This window comes from Gekko japonicus, unplaced genomic scaffold, assembly GCF_001447785.1.
Source record: "Gekko japonicus isolate JY-2015 unplaced genomic scaffold, Gekko_japonicus_V1.1 scaffold74, whole genome shotgun sequence".
Taxonomy (NCBI): Eukaryota; Metazoa; Chordata; class Lepidosauria; order Squamata; family Gekkonidae; genus Gekko; species Gekko japonicus.
The window spans coordinates 1,464,356-1,478,128 of NW_015167059.1; positions in this window are offsets into that span (position 1 = coordinate 1,464,356).

The window sequence follows — 13,773 nt, forward strand, 5'->3', positions numbered from 1 at the left end:
TTTCCTAAAAGTTTGCTGTCCAAACTTGGAGTCGTAGTAGATAACTCACTGGCAATGTCGAGACAGTGTGTGACTGCAATAAAAAAAGGCCATGCTTGGGATTATTAGGAAGGGGATTGAAAACAGATCAGCCAATATCATCATGCCCCTGTATAAATCGATGGTGCGACCTCATTTGGAATACTGTGCACAGTTCTGGTCGCCACACCTTAAAAAGGATATTATAGCTTTGGGAAAAGTGCAGAAAAGGGCAACTCGAATGATAAAAGGGTTGGAACACTTTCCCTATGAGGAAAGGTTAAAGCGCTTGGGGCTCTTTAGCTTGGAGAAAAGACGACTGAGGGGTGACATGATCGAGGTTTATAAGATTATGCATGGGAAAGAGCAGGTAGAGAAAGAGGTACTTTTCTCCCTTTCTCACAATACAAGAACTCGTGGGCACTCCATGAAACTGCAGAGTGGTTGGGTTAGAACGGATAAAAGGAAGTACTTCTTCACCCAAAGAGTGATTAACACATGGAATTCACTGCCACAGGAAGTGGTGGGTGCTACAAGCATGGACGGCTTCAAAAGGGAATTAGATAAGCATATGGAGCAGAGGTCCATCAGTGGCTATTAGCCACAAGATATAGATAGGGGCTCTGGGGCAAGTGATGCTCTGTCTTCTTGGTGCTGGGGGGGGCAACAATGGGAGGGCTTCTGGTGTCCTGGCCCCACTGATGGAACTCCTGATGGCACCTGGTATTTCTGGCCACTGTGTGACACAGAGTGTTGGACTGGATGGGCCATTGGCCTGATCCAACATTGGCGTCTCTTATGTTCTTATGAGGGGGAAGAAGAAAGGGAGAAAGAGAGAGAGAAAAGGTGGAAAGAAGGCAAATAGATGGTGGGAAGGAGGGAGGGAGGGAGATAGGGGTAGAAAGAAAGCAAATAAATGCGGAGGGAGGGAGAGGTGGAAAGAATGCAACTTTAACTTCAAATGAGTTGGCTTGGAGAAGGGATTTAAAGAGACAATCTGGCTGGTGGGGGGGGCTTTGAGAACACATTTAAAGTTGTTTTTTTCCTCTGCACCCCCCCCCCCAAGCCTACCCAGGGAGGGAATCACTGGATGGGGAAGGGAAGACCAATCAGTGAGGCATGCTTCCCATTCGCTTCCCCAGCTGCCCTGCTGGGCGCTGCACAATATGTGTGAAAGTTTGGCCACCCCTGAATTGTACTATAGGGACAGTGGAGTCTCTGAATTATCTCCACACAGTCTGGCTTGCCGTGAAACCTTCAAACAGGGCCTCCCAACCTGGTGCCATGGTGCCTGCTGAAACCTTTCTCAGTGGAGCCAAGGACTTTTAGAAAGTGGACAGGACCAGGTGAAATTTTTGCTCAGCAAGGGTTCTGATTGGCTGTACAGTTTTTTTAAAAAAAATGTTATTTTGGTAGCAGCTGCCCCCTCAGCCCAAGGATCTTCACTGTGTGACTGAAGGTAAGTGATGGCGACCATTCTGTGGCTGGCTGCACCTCCTGCAGCAGCCATTTTGTGGCTGTCCCCATAGGATTGCCAGCAGTGTTCCCTCTAAGCTGAGTTAGTGTGAGGTAGCTCACAGTTTTTTAGCCTCCGGCTCACACATTTTTCTCTTAGCTCAGGAAGGAGGGCTCCAGAGCAAACTAATTTATGCAGCGGCCAAACCGCTCACTCACAACTTTAATGCCAGTAGCTCACAAAGTAGAATTTTTGCTCACAAGAGTCCACAGCTTAGAGGGAGCATTGGGGACCCCCTGCCATAAGAACTTTTTTTCTAAGAATAAGCAGTATGAAATAAAATAGGACTTAAATTCAAGTAGGCCTTCTCAGTAACTTGTCGGACTTTCACATTCACAGTCAGGAGAGATAGACAAGAGCAAGAGCCCAGTAGCATCTTAAAGACTAACAAAATCTGTTGCGTTCTTTCATCCCTCTAAGCTGTGGACTCTTGTGAGCAAACATTCTACTTTGTGAGCCACTGGTATTAAAGTTGTGAGCCAGCAATTTGGGTACTGCATAAATTAGCTTGCTTTGGATCCATCCTTCCTGAGCTAAGACAAAAATGTGTGAGCCAGAGGCTAAAAAACCTGTGAGCTAGCTCACATTAACTCAACTTAGAGGGAACACTGCTCACTTCTTCAGATACTTCTGAAAAAGTGAGCACTAGTGACTCATGAAAGCACCTCCCCTGCCACGAGTTTTGTTAGTCTTTAAGGTGCTCCTGGACTCTCGCTCTTTGCCGCTGCTCCCGACTAACATGGCTACCCATCTTGATCAATAAGATGTTTCTCTTAATCTTTATGTCTGCAGGAAATCGTCTATAATCTTACTGTATGATTGTTCCCTGATCACTGTATCTTTCCTGGTTCTATAAAGACATTAGGCATGCATCTCCTGTAACATTTCATATGCCCAAAAGAGATTTTCATTCAATAGCGGCAAATATGCTTCTGTTTGCCTGTGGTCTATTAGAAATGAAATTATATTAAATGACTTCTGAGGTGTAAAAAAGGTTAACTCAAGGAGAGTTTGCAAGAAAACCATTCTCGTGTAAAACATAAATCTGTTTTACACTTAAACTTCATGTCACCCTGCAGCCAAAAATAGCAATGATCATTAAACCTAATTTGCTTCTAAGCATTAATAGAAATTTATTACGTCTTACAGATCTGAAAGACAATTAAACTTACTTTCCGTGTGCATTCCTATTGAAACGGCTTCCTGGCTGTTTGGTGTGTGTGTTTGGGTGGGTGGGGGTAGCCTGTTATCAAGACAATTATTTTTACCCCTCTGCATATTTTTTGTACAATTAGGCACACCTTGAAACAATTTCACCCCCTCCCCCTGGTTAGTTTAGTTGTGAGCACGCAAACTTTTCTGAAAGCTGCCAAGAGTGGGATTTTTTCTTTTTCTTTTAGCAAATCGCATTCTGCTTTTTGCAGGCTAGGGGGGGATACAAAGCCTGTTAAAATCTATATTTATTATATAAATAAACCACCATGACTTTATTTATGTGCAGCGTTTATATCCCACCATCTGCCCAGTCAGGGCCACCGAGGAGGTTAACAATTAAAACAGCATCATTACAAATGCATCATAAAACCAATTTAAAAGCCAGAGCTAAAAATACACACGCAGCAAATTAAAACATAAGGCAGGGAGGCTGAATGTGGGTGTGCATCATTACACACACACACACACACACACACACCCCGGACTCTTCAACAGGAATATTCTCCACAAGCACGATCCTCATTGGTGCAGCGCTTACCATCAGCGATTTCAAGACGCAGCTGTTTTCAGGAGCCACCTGCCTCCATCCTTCCAACCGCCACCTAAGGTGCATTGCCAAAATCTCTGATTTGCGTTCCTCAGCTGCAGCCTTTTCTGCCACCCACTTTGCAGTTGGGCCGTCTCCTGCCCAGCCAGTTTTCTGACCTAGGAAAGCTAGTGGGCAGTAGATTCAAGACGGACAAAAGGAAGTACTTCTTTACACAGCGAGGGATTAAAATGTGGAATTCGCTGCCAGAGGGTGTCGTGATGGCCACAGGAATAAACAGCTCTAAAAAGGAGGATTAGACAGATTCATGCAGGATAAGTCTATCAATGGCTACTAGTCATGGTGACTGAGGGGAACCTCCACATTCAGAGGCAGTAAGACTCTGAATTGCAGAGCCAGGCAGCCACATCACAGGAAGGCCTTGGCCACTGTGTGAGACAAGATGCTGGACTAGATGGACCACTGGTCTAATCCAGCAGGGCTGAAGCCAATAAGCAAAGTTCGCGCGGGCGGGGAAAGAAAGTGGGCAAAAAGCCATTGGTCCCCAGCGAAAGCCGACAGCAGCTGGAACATCCCAAGGTCAAGAAAGCAGATAATGCCCAGGCAGTGAAACTCTGTGCATAGTAGGTAGAGTAAGGTGGTTTCCCCCTCCACACATTCCAGCACCATGGCAGTGTTAACTGACAAGGACATGGAACTAGATGGACAAATGGTCTGGTTATAAACAGGGCACACCAAGTTTTCAACCACAAAAACACCACTATGCTCTCTAAATTCAGGGAAGTGAGGGAGGGGTACAGTCCCTTGCACCCACCCCCAAGTTGGCAGCCCTTGACTGCCCTTGACAATTCCAGGCAATGCCCTCATCCTCCATTCTCGTCTCCTGCATTCTTCAGAAAGTAGCCCTTCCTTCAGCCATCTCAGTTTCTGCCAAAAAAAAAAAAAGCGGGGGGGGGGGGTTGTTGCCATGCAAGCCTATCAATGTGTTTTTATGAAATATGAACTGTGCAAAGGGACTGTACAACATGGAGACCTGAGAATACCTGTTGAGACTGCACACCTAAGAAAGGGACACCTTCCTTTAGGGTTGCCGCTACAGTGATAGTCCAGAGTCACCAGCCATCTTGCCTGCTGTGAGATGAAGCAGTTCCATAAGTCTGCAGAAAGCCTCAGATGCCATGCCATGGACATCATGAGGACAGAGAACTCCAGACGCCATTAGGAGTTTCTTCCAGCACATGTAGGCAACCTCTCCCCCCCCCTTCCAGCTACCTACAAATCTAATCAAGAGACAATAGCCCTAGCCTGATCATTCAGCCTTCATGATTCAATCATCCTTCATCCAGGTGTCAGTCCCCAGATCAAGTTTCTAGCTCTCAATATTGACCACTCCTTAGTCCCCCTCCCCTCTTCCAGCCAGCCAATAGTATGTTTTATGGGATGGACTAACAGAAGGTGTCACAGGGGGATGTGACCTGCCTAGCCGGCCCCCCAACACCAGTTATAAAAGATACTGCCGGACCACATGGTCTCTCTCTTACTTACCCTCTCCACGACCCCTATCAAAGCTTTAACCCTCTTATGTTCAGCTTGCTATCCACATACCCTACCTCCATTTTTAACCTTTAGTCTGCAGCTAGAGTCCACGTGGTTCTGCTGGTTCAGAGCACGTGTTCACCTTTTTCTATTTCTAAACCCCTCCATTCTTCCACTGGAATGGCTCAATTAATGAAGACAGGTAAATATTGCCCAACCAACAAATGTCCTGCTAATGCAACTGTGTAAAGGATCTATCTTTATTTCTTAGCATATGTATAAATGTGTGTGTGGTTGTGTATTGTTTGAATGATATATATCCCCCAGTAAAAAAGACATATTTTACTAAATAGAGTCTCTGTGTCTGTTCTGAGACTTACAGCAAAGGTGGGACTTCTGTATACATTGGTGAGAACCCTAATTTACCTATTGCCAATTAATAATCATAACTTCCCCTAGACAAATTTGGCTAACAGGGTCATTTAACCAGAGGAAATGGATTTCACATTTCGCAGGTTTCACGGATCGAATCCATTCCTTTTTTTGAAAGATTGCTGAAAGGCTGATGGGATGTTTTCTTGGGTATCCTCCTACATCTAGAGCCAGCACCCAAGACACAGACTAAGGAGATACCAGCAGAGTAAAAACCAGGCTGTGTTCACTCCCATTTTTTCTTTACCTCCAGGTTAAGGGTGTGGGTGAGGGCTCTAGTTTGGCTGCAGGAGAGCTAGTTTGGTGTAGCAGTTAAGAGCGTGAACTGTAATCTGGGAGACCCGGGTTTGATTCCCCACTCCTTCTCATGCAGCTGGCTGGTGTGACCTTGGGTCAGTCACAAGTTCTCTCAGAGCTGTTCTCTCAAGAGCAGTCCCCGAAAGAGCTCTCTCAGCCCCCCTACCTCACAGGGGTATGTTGCAGGGAGGGGAAAGGAAAGGAGATCGTAAGCTTCTCTGAGAGTCCTTCGGGTAGTAAAGGGTGGGGTATACATCCAACCTCCTCCTCCTGCTGCTGCTGCTGCTATCTTAGGGCAGGCAGCTGTGTTACTTGTGTAACACAGGATAACATTCTGCATTTGTATAATGTCAGCTTATACATGCACTGCGCAATGTATAGCCAGGTCAGCTTTCAACTGCTCCTTAAAATAGACTGAATTGTGCCCCTCTGTTCACCACAGAGCTAATCCGAATCAGCTTTACCTTCTTGTGAGTTCGTTCTCCTGATTGTCAAAATCCAAGCTCCTGCCGTGGTTACAAAAGCATTTGTATTCTTTCAGAACTATTTTTTTCCAGGGCAATTTCCCCTCTTTCTTTGTCTGTGCACACTCTGGACCCCCGACTCCACGCTGCAGTGGAATCGCAGCAATCCATGAGATGCTGTTTATGACGATGCAGGAGTCCGTCTTCTGTGAGGTCACCACGGATGCCTGTGCGTGGGACTGAATGAGTTGCCGCAGCCAGTTGGGGAGGGTCGCCAGGCCTGGTTTGGGAAAAACCTGGGGATTTTGGGGGTGAAGCCGGCGTAAGGCAGGGTTTTGGAGAGGGACCTCAGCAGGGCATAATGCCATAAAGTTCACCCTCCAAATGGGCAATTCCCCCCCCCCCCCGGGGAAGAAGAAGAAGAAGAAGAGGAGATTGGATTTATACCCCGCCCTTCACTACCCAAAGGTGTCTCAGAGCGGCTTACAAACTCCTTTCCCTTCCCCTCCCCACAACAGACACCCTGTGAGGTGGGTGGGGCTGAGAGAACTCTGACACAAACTGCTCTTTTTCAAGGACAGCTGTGCCAGAGCTTGCGACTGACCCAAGGTCACATCAGCAGGTGCAAGTGGAGGAGTGGGGAATCAAACCCGGTTCTCCCTGATTAGAGTCCGCACACTTAACCACTATACCAAACTGGCTCTCTTGGTTGTCTGGAGATCATTTCTAATAGCAGAAGATCTCCAGGTGCCACCTGGAGGTTGGCAACCAGGGGTCATTTCCTGTGGGCGCGTACAGGAGCAGAGCTCCGGCAGTAAGGAGCCCAGGGGGCAGGCACATGCAACAAGCCCCACCCCCTGCGCCCAGCAGCCCTCAGTCAGAGCAAGAAGCAGCCAGGTAAATTGCAGAGCCCCCCCCCTGCCCGCCTTCAGGTACAAGCTCTCCCTCCTCTGTGAGGGCAGATCTATGCATCCCCTCCCCCCATAGCTAGCAATCCAAAACAGTCCAGTGGCACCTTTAAAACCAAGTTTTATTCAGGTATAAGCTCTCCCTCCTCTGCAAGGGCAGATCTGCACGTGTCCCCCCCCCCAATAGCTAGCAATCCAAAACAGTCCAGTGGATCCTGAGCGGTAGGTGTTGCCTTCTGACACACTTCCAATGATGTCGGGGGTGTGGTATATGCAAATAAGTTATGCTAATAAGTTATGCTACTGAGCTCCTGCACCTCTTTTTCTACGAAATGACCCCTGTTGGCAACCATATGAATTGGGGTGGCCTTTGGTGTGGACAAAATGGGGAAGGCGGATGTTGAGGGTGAAGAAGAAGGGAAACGCACGTGTATTGAGGCTAATCTAAAGGGGGGTGCAATTTCTCAAGCAACTCCACACACCTGTCTTTTTTTTTCTTCATCATTCTCGGGTAGAAACTGTTTGTTCGCATTCCATGTAAGCGGTCATACTTTCCCCTGACAAGTGCCTCTCCCCAGCATCGGTTCCCCACGAAAGGAAAACAGTGCCATTTGGGTGGTAACAGTTCCATCTCTGCAAATGGCCATGCTGCCGGGGGGGGGGGGGGGAACAAAAACCTCGGTTATATAAGACATTTCGATGCTGCCTTTCCAACCAAATAGGGTCTCCAAGGCAATGAACATGAAAGTGTTGAAATAATATAAGACATTAAAAAAGCATTTAAAATAGAGTATATATAAAATATTTAAACAGTTAAAAACATATAAACAGACACAGCTGCTGTTGACATATTTTGTTTCAGTCTGGTCCTTTCCTCCTGGAAACAGTGAGATTGTGCCCTAGCCAATGAGATTTAAATACACGGTGACGTCAGTGAAGGCAAAGAGCTCATTTAGAGCGAGGGCAATTGCTTTACCCCACATCAGTATCATTTGCTCTTGGTGATATTGCTTCCATAGCCAAATGTAATTGGGCATATTTTCCAAGCTGGAGAAGAACTTTGGGCCGTTGATTAAGAATATAACTGATCGTTATAATCTGGACAGATTCCTGTATGGAACCAGATAACTATGCTATGAATTCTTTGTTTTGAATCTCTTCCCCTTTGGGACCCAGGTGGATCCATTTGCCTCTTGGGAAGGGTTTGTGGCTCAGTGGCAGAGCAGAAGGTCCCAGGTTCGGTCCCTGCCATTCCAGTTCAAAGGACTGAGCGGTAGGTGATGCGAAAGACCTCTGCCTGAGACCCCGGAGAGCCAGTGCCAGACTGACTAGACAATATTGAGCTTGATGGACCAAGGGTCTGATTCCGTATAAGGCAGCTTCATGTATTCACGAGCATATGTCAACATTTGGAATGGATGGATGTTAGAGCTATTAAGGGCTCTTTTTGTAGCAGGAACTCCTTTGCATATTAAATGACACACCCCTAATGTAGCCAATCCTCTAACAACTTACAGTAGCCCCTGTAAAAAGAGCTCTGTAAGCTGTTAGAGGATTGGCTACATTAGGGGTGTGTCGCCTAATATGCAAAGGAGTTCCTGCTACAAAAAGAGCCCATTGCGTCTGAAAAAGAATGCTACGGTACAGTGTAAAGCGAGAGGTATGATTCTGACATCCCTTGGACGGTAACCATGACTGTCACATTGCTGACACTTGAATGCACAGGGGGCTGATCTGAGGCAGCCTGGCGTCCTTGGCGAGGTTTTTTTTTTTTCCCTTTTCCTTTTTCTGACTTTGTGATTTAACCTTAGTATGTGATAAAAAAGATTATGACTTGCTCTCTGCAGCTTTGCCAGAACAGTCAACAGCAATCAGTGGTTGGTGCTCTTAGGTGCTTGTGACGTTTGCTTTTCCTTTGGGTAGCAGGTGCAAAGGGGAGGTCATGGAGACGGCAGATAACGGGCGTTTCCCTCCCTGCCTTGGGATTCACTGGCAGGCTGGAACCAAAAGGAACAGGTCGCTCAGTCCCATTGAATGGAGATTTTTCGTGCGAAAAGCAGACAGACTAGGTGATACTTGCACCCTCCCAAGATGGGTGCCATGTTTTGGAGAGGAGGTGCTCCTTTTCTTGACCAGACAGATGGATGCCTCACAGTGCAATAGTACGCAGGTTACTGCAGTCTAAGCCCACTGAAATAAACTTAAATCTAGAATGGCTCTGCATTGGGTTGCCTGTTACTGGAGGAGGGGAAGAGGAAGAGACTGGATTTATACCCCGCCTTTCACTACCCGAAGGAGTCTCAGAGCGGCTAACAATCTCCTTTCCCTTCCCCTCCCCACAACAGACACCCTGTGATGCTGAGAGAGCTCTTTCGAGGGCTGCCCTCGAGAGAACAGCTCTGAGAGAACTTGAGACTGACCCAAGGTCACACCAGCAGGTGCCTGTGGAGGAGATCGGGGCCGATGGGGCCAAGAGGTAACGGCCTAATATGAGCCAAGTTCCCCAGATGTTAGCTTCCTAGTGGACTTCGATAGGTCAGAAAGTGGGATTAAACATGATTTAATTATACTGCAGACTAATACGACTACCCGCCTGAAAGTATCTTAGTAAAATTAAGTCATACGTATTTAAGCCCCTCCAGCTATATCCTTCAGATGCTCCTCGTTGACTGAGTCACTTCAGTCTGGCTTTAGGCCTGCCTTTGGGATGGAGATGGCTTTGATTTTTCTGGTGGAAGATCTCCAGTTACAACTGGGTAATGGATTCGTCCCTTTTGTCCTACTTGATTTCTCTCTGCAGCCTTTGGCGCCATTGGCCATTCTGTTGTGAAGAAACATCTGGAAAACAAAGTGGGTATGAAGGACAGCATGCCAGTTGTTTCTGCTCTATCAGTGTCAGAGAGTGGTTGTTGCAGATGTGAAGTCAACCGTTTGAATTTGTATATAATGAGGCAGGTAGCTCACGTGGTAACTGGAACAAGCCATGATAAACTTGTGACAATTGATCAATGGCAATCACACTGGCCTGCCTGTTGGATTCTGGCATCAGTGACGCCTACATACCTGAAGGACCAACTCTCTCCCTATGTGAATCCACCCACCATTTATGCCAGTTTGGTGTAGTGGTTAACTGCGTGGACTCTAATCTGTGAGAACCGGGTTTGATTCCCCACTCCTCCACTTGCACCTGGCTGGATGACGTTGGGCAAGCTGTAGTTCTGATAAGAGCTGTTCTTGAAAAAGAGCAGTTTCTGTCAAGAGTGCTCTCAGCCCCACCTACCTCATAAGGTGTCTGTTGTGGGGAGGGGAAGGGAAAGAAGTTTGTAGGCCGCTCTGAGGCTCCTGCCACATGGGGGGGGGGAGTACAGCCAAAGTGCGGCTTTTTAAAGCCACACCAAAAGAAACATGCGGCGGCGGGATCACATAGATCCCCTGAGCCGCCGCACAGTTCCTCCACGGCATGATCAGATGCCGAGGGGGGAAGCTACTGAAGGGAGAGCGAGGTTGCCGAACTGCGCATGTGTGCACGTGCGCAGTTCGGCCAGGAGCCTGGATTGCTCCAGACGTCGGGCGTGGCGGCGATCCCACGGCCACACTTGCTGCGGTGCTTCAGGTAAGTCCTCCTCTGTAGGAGGTTATTTTTTTGCAGCGGCTTTTCCGGGTTTAGGGACGGATTGGGGACGGGTGCGCGCCGCTTCCCATATGTTGCGGTGAGATCGCGCCCGTTTGCTGCGCCCCCGATCCGTCCCTCTCCCGGGCCAAAATCTTCCGTGTGACCGGGGCCTGAGACACCTTTGGGTAGTGAAGGGCACGGTATAAATCCAATCTCTTCTCTTCTTCTTCTCCTCCTCCTCCTCCATCCATGCTTCCTTATTTCCTCTCTTTGGGCCTGGTTCTGAGCCTCTAAACATGTGCAGTGTGTTTTTGCCTCACCACTAACTTGCCTTTTCACTCTTATGGCTAGAGGACATAGGGGACGAGATTAAAAAAAAATAAGAGTCTGTGGGAGAGAGAAATCTTGAGCTTGGATCATTCTCACTCACTGATTAAACTGGATCAACCAGCAGTGAAAAAAGAGAGAGGCAGAGATAGTAGTAAAACCAGTCATTCTAATCTCCGTGGCTTGGAAAATAATAATATTTTTTTAAAAAATTAACTTGGCACCTTAAAGAATATAATTTTGTCACATCATTAATCTGCCTGCCTTTCTTTCTAACCATTCTTACAAATTAGCATCTAATTGGAAATGTTGATGCACTGAAATAGATTATAAAATCACTCTAGTAGTAAACTGGCCAACCTCTGCATGGATAATGAAATCTGCACAACGAGGCCACCCACAGACAAGGGAGGTGTCCCTAACCACTTGGGGGGATTCCTTACATCTGCACAGCAATATGACTTTGTAAATGAACCAAAAGTGGGGGGGGGGTTTGAAAACAGCCCAATGAGGCTTAAGTATGGGGTGGGAATTTTGAAAACAGCCTGATGAGGCCTAAACATGATCCGGAATGGATGGAATGTTGAGAGCAGCTGAAAGGTGAAAGGGAGGTGAAGAAGCCAGCCTGTTCAGTCCCTGAGGGTGTAGACAATCCAGGATGGAGTGATTCTGGGAGAAGAGGTGGGACACTTTCTATTTTCAGTACTATCACAGCAAATTGGAGAAGATTGAGGTTCTTATTATTCTCAACAGTTTGAAAGGGGTTCAGGTTGGCCATCAGTGAGTGGACGTTGTGAGCGTGTTTTGTCTGCGTGAACAGGTTTGTCAAATGACAAACTCTTGGGAATTTGGCCAGCTCTGTTGGCCTCAGTTAAGCACGTGGACTTTTGGGCCCCCCGCCCACCCGCCCACCTCCTTTCTCATTCAAGCTCCCATCACAAACAGGTTGCCAACTACATTGTGCGAAATGGTAGTCGATGTCGGGATGTTAATTTTTTTTAAAATCCGCTCAGGGCGGATAACAACACAGGACATAACAACAACAACTAACACTTTATGATACTGGATTGTTTTAGAAGGTTTTATGATTGTTTACCATTGTTATTTGTTTTAATCTTTTATGTAAGCCTCTCTGAGCCTGCTTCAGCGGGGAGGGCGGGGTATAAATTGGATGGATGGATGGATGGATAGAGGAAGAAGAAGAGGAGGAGGAGGAGGAGGAGATTGGATTTGTACCCCGCCCTTCACTACCCAAAGGAGTCTCAGAGCGGCTTACAAACGCCTTTCCCTTCCCCCTCCCCACAACAGACACCCTGTGAGGTAGGTGGGGCTGAGAGAGCTCTTGACAGAAACTGCTCTTTTTCAAGAACAGCTCTTATCAGAACTACGGCATGCCCAAGGTCTTCCATTGCTCTGGATGGCTCCAGAGCAAACTAATTTATCCAGAAGCCAAATTACCCACTCACAACTTTAATGCCAGGTGCTCACAAAGTAGAATGCTTGCTCACAAGACTCCACAGCTTAGAGGGAACATTCATGTATGGAATTAGTGGCTGTGTTGCTGGTAGGTTTGCCAGATACGAGATTTGGGGTGTGTGTGTGGCAGAGCGTGGGGAAGGCGGGGTTTGGGGAGGGGAGGGACCTTTGCAGGGTATAATGCCTCAGACCCCACCCTCTGAATTAACCATTTTCTCCCGTGGTAGTGATCTTTTTTTTTTTAATTTTTATTTTATGGTTTTACATACATTTATTCCTTATACAGTATTACATATATTTTCAGAGTCCACTCTTTTAAGTCCTCTCTTTTTTTCCAACCATTTATACAGTTCAACCCATCTGTCTAAAAAGTCTTCGTCGTTTTTCCCTTGTAAATACATATTCAGTTTATCTACTTCCGCTACTTCCATCAATTTACTTATTACTTCATCAGATCTGGGTACACAGTCTAGCTTCCAATGTTTGGCCCAAAGTATTCTTGCTGCTGTTATTATATATGCAATTACATATTTTTCATTATAAGTTAACTTATCTGGCATAACATTAAGTAAAAATATATTGGGTATCATATCCAGTTTTACTTTCCAAATTTCCTCTATAAGTTTTTGTATGGTTTTCCAATAGATCTGATTTTTTTGTACAGCGCCACCACATGTGGTAAAACGTTCCTACGTTTGATTTACATTTCCAACAAACATTTGAGCAGTTTGGATAACATTTGGCTAGCCTTTCTGGTGACCAATACCATCTGTGATACATCTTAAACACATTTTCTCTATAGCTTGTTGCTCTCATATATTTTACAGATTTCCAAATCTTTGACCTAGCTTCTTTTGATATTTCGTGGCCTAGATCTTTTTTCCATACCACTAAGTTATGATTTTGTGTTTCTTCTGACAAGTAATCCTCTAGCAGTATTTTGTACATTTTTTGGATCATTTTGTCATTTGATGAGAGCCAGATCTTATCTAGCTCGCTTTTCTCTGGGTAGAAGCCCACTTTCAAGTCTATCTGGTATCTTGATTTTAGCTGGGTTTTTTCCCACCCCGATAATTTCAAGTTACATTCTGACAGTAATTTCTCATCTGTTTTCAGGTGGTTTGCCTCATCTAATAGTTTTTCATATGTTTCTTTATTGTACTTGGTAAGGAAGGCTGGTCTTATAAAGGCTTCTAAGGGGGACACCCATTTTGGTATTTTAGTGTAAAATTTGGTTCTAACTTCATTCCATACCTTTGACAGAGCCCCCCTTAGGATGTGATTTTTAAAATGTAGGTGGGTTTTATCTTTCCCATACCAAATGTACGTGTGCCAGCCCATTACTAGGTCTGATCCTTCTAGAGTTAGGCCTCTCACATCTTCCAGCTTGATCCATTCTTTTATCCAGTCTAGGCAAGCCGCTT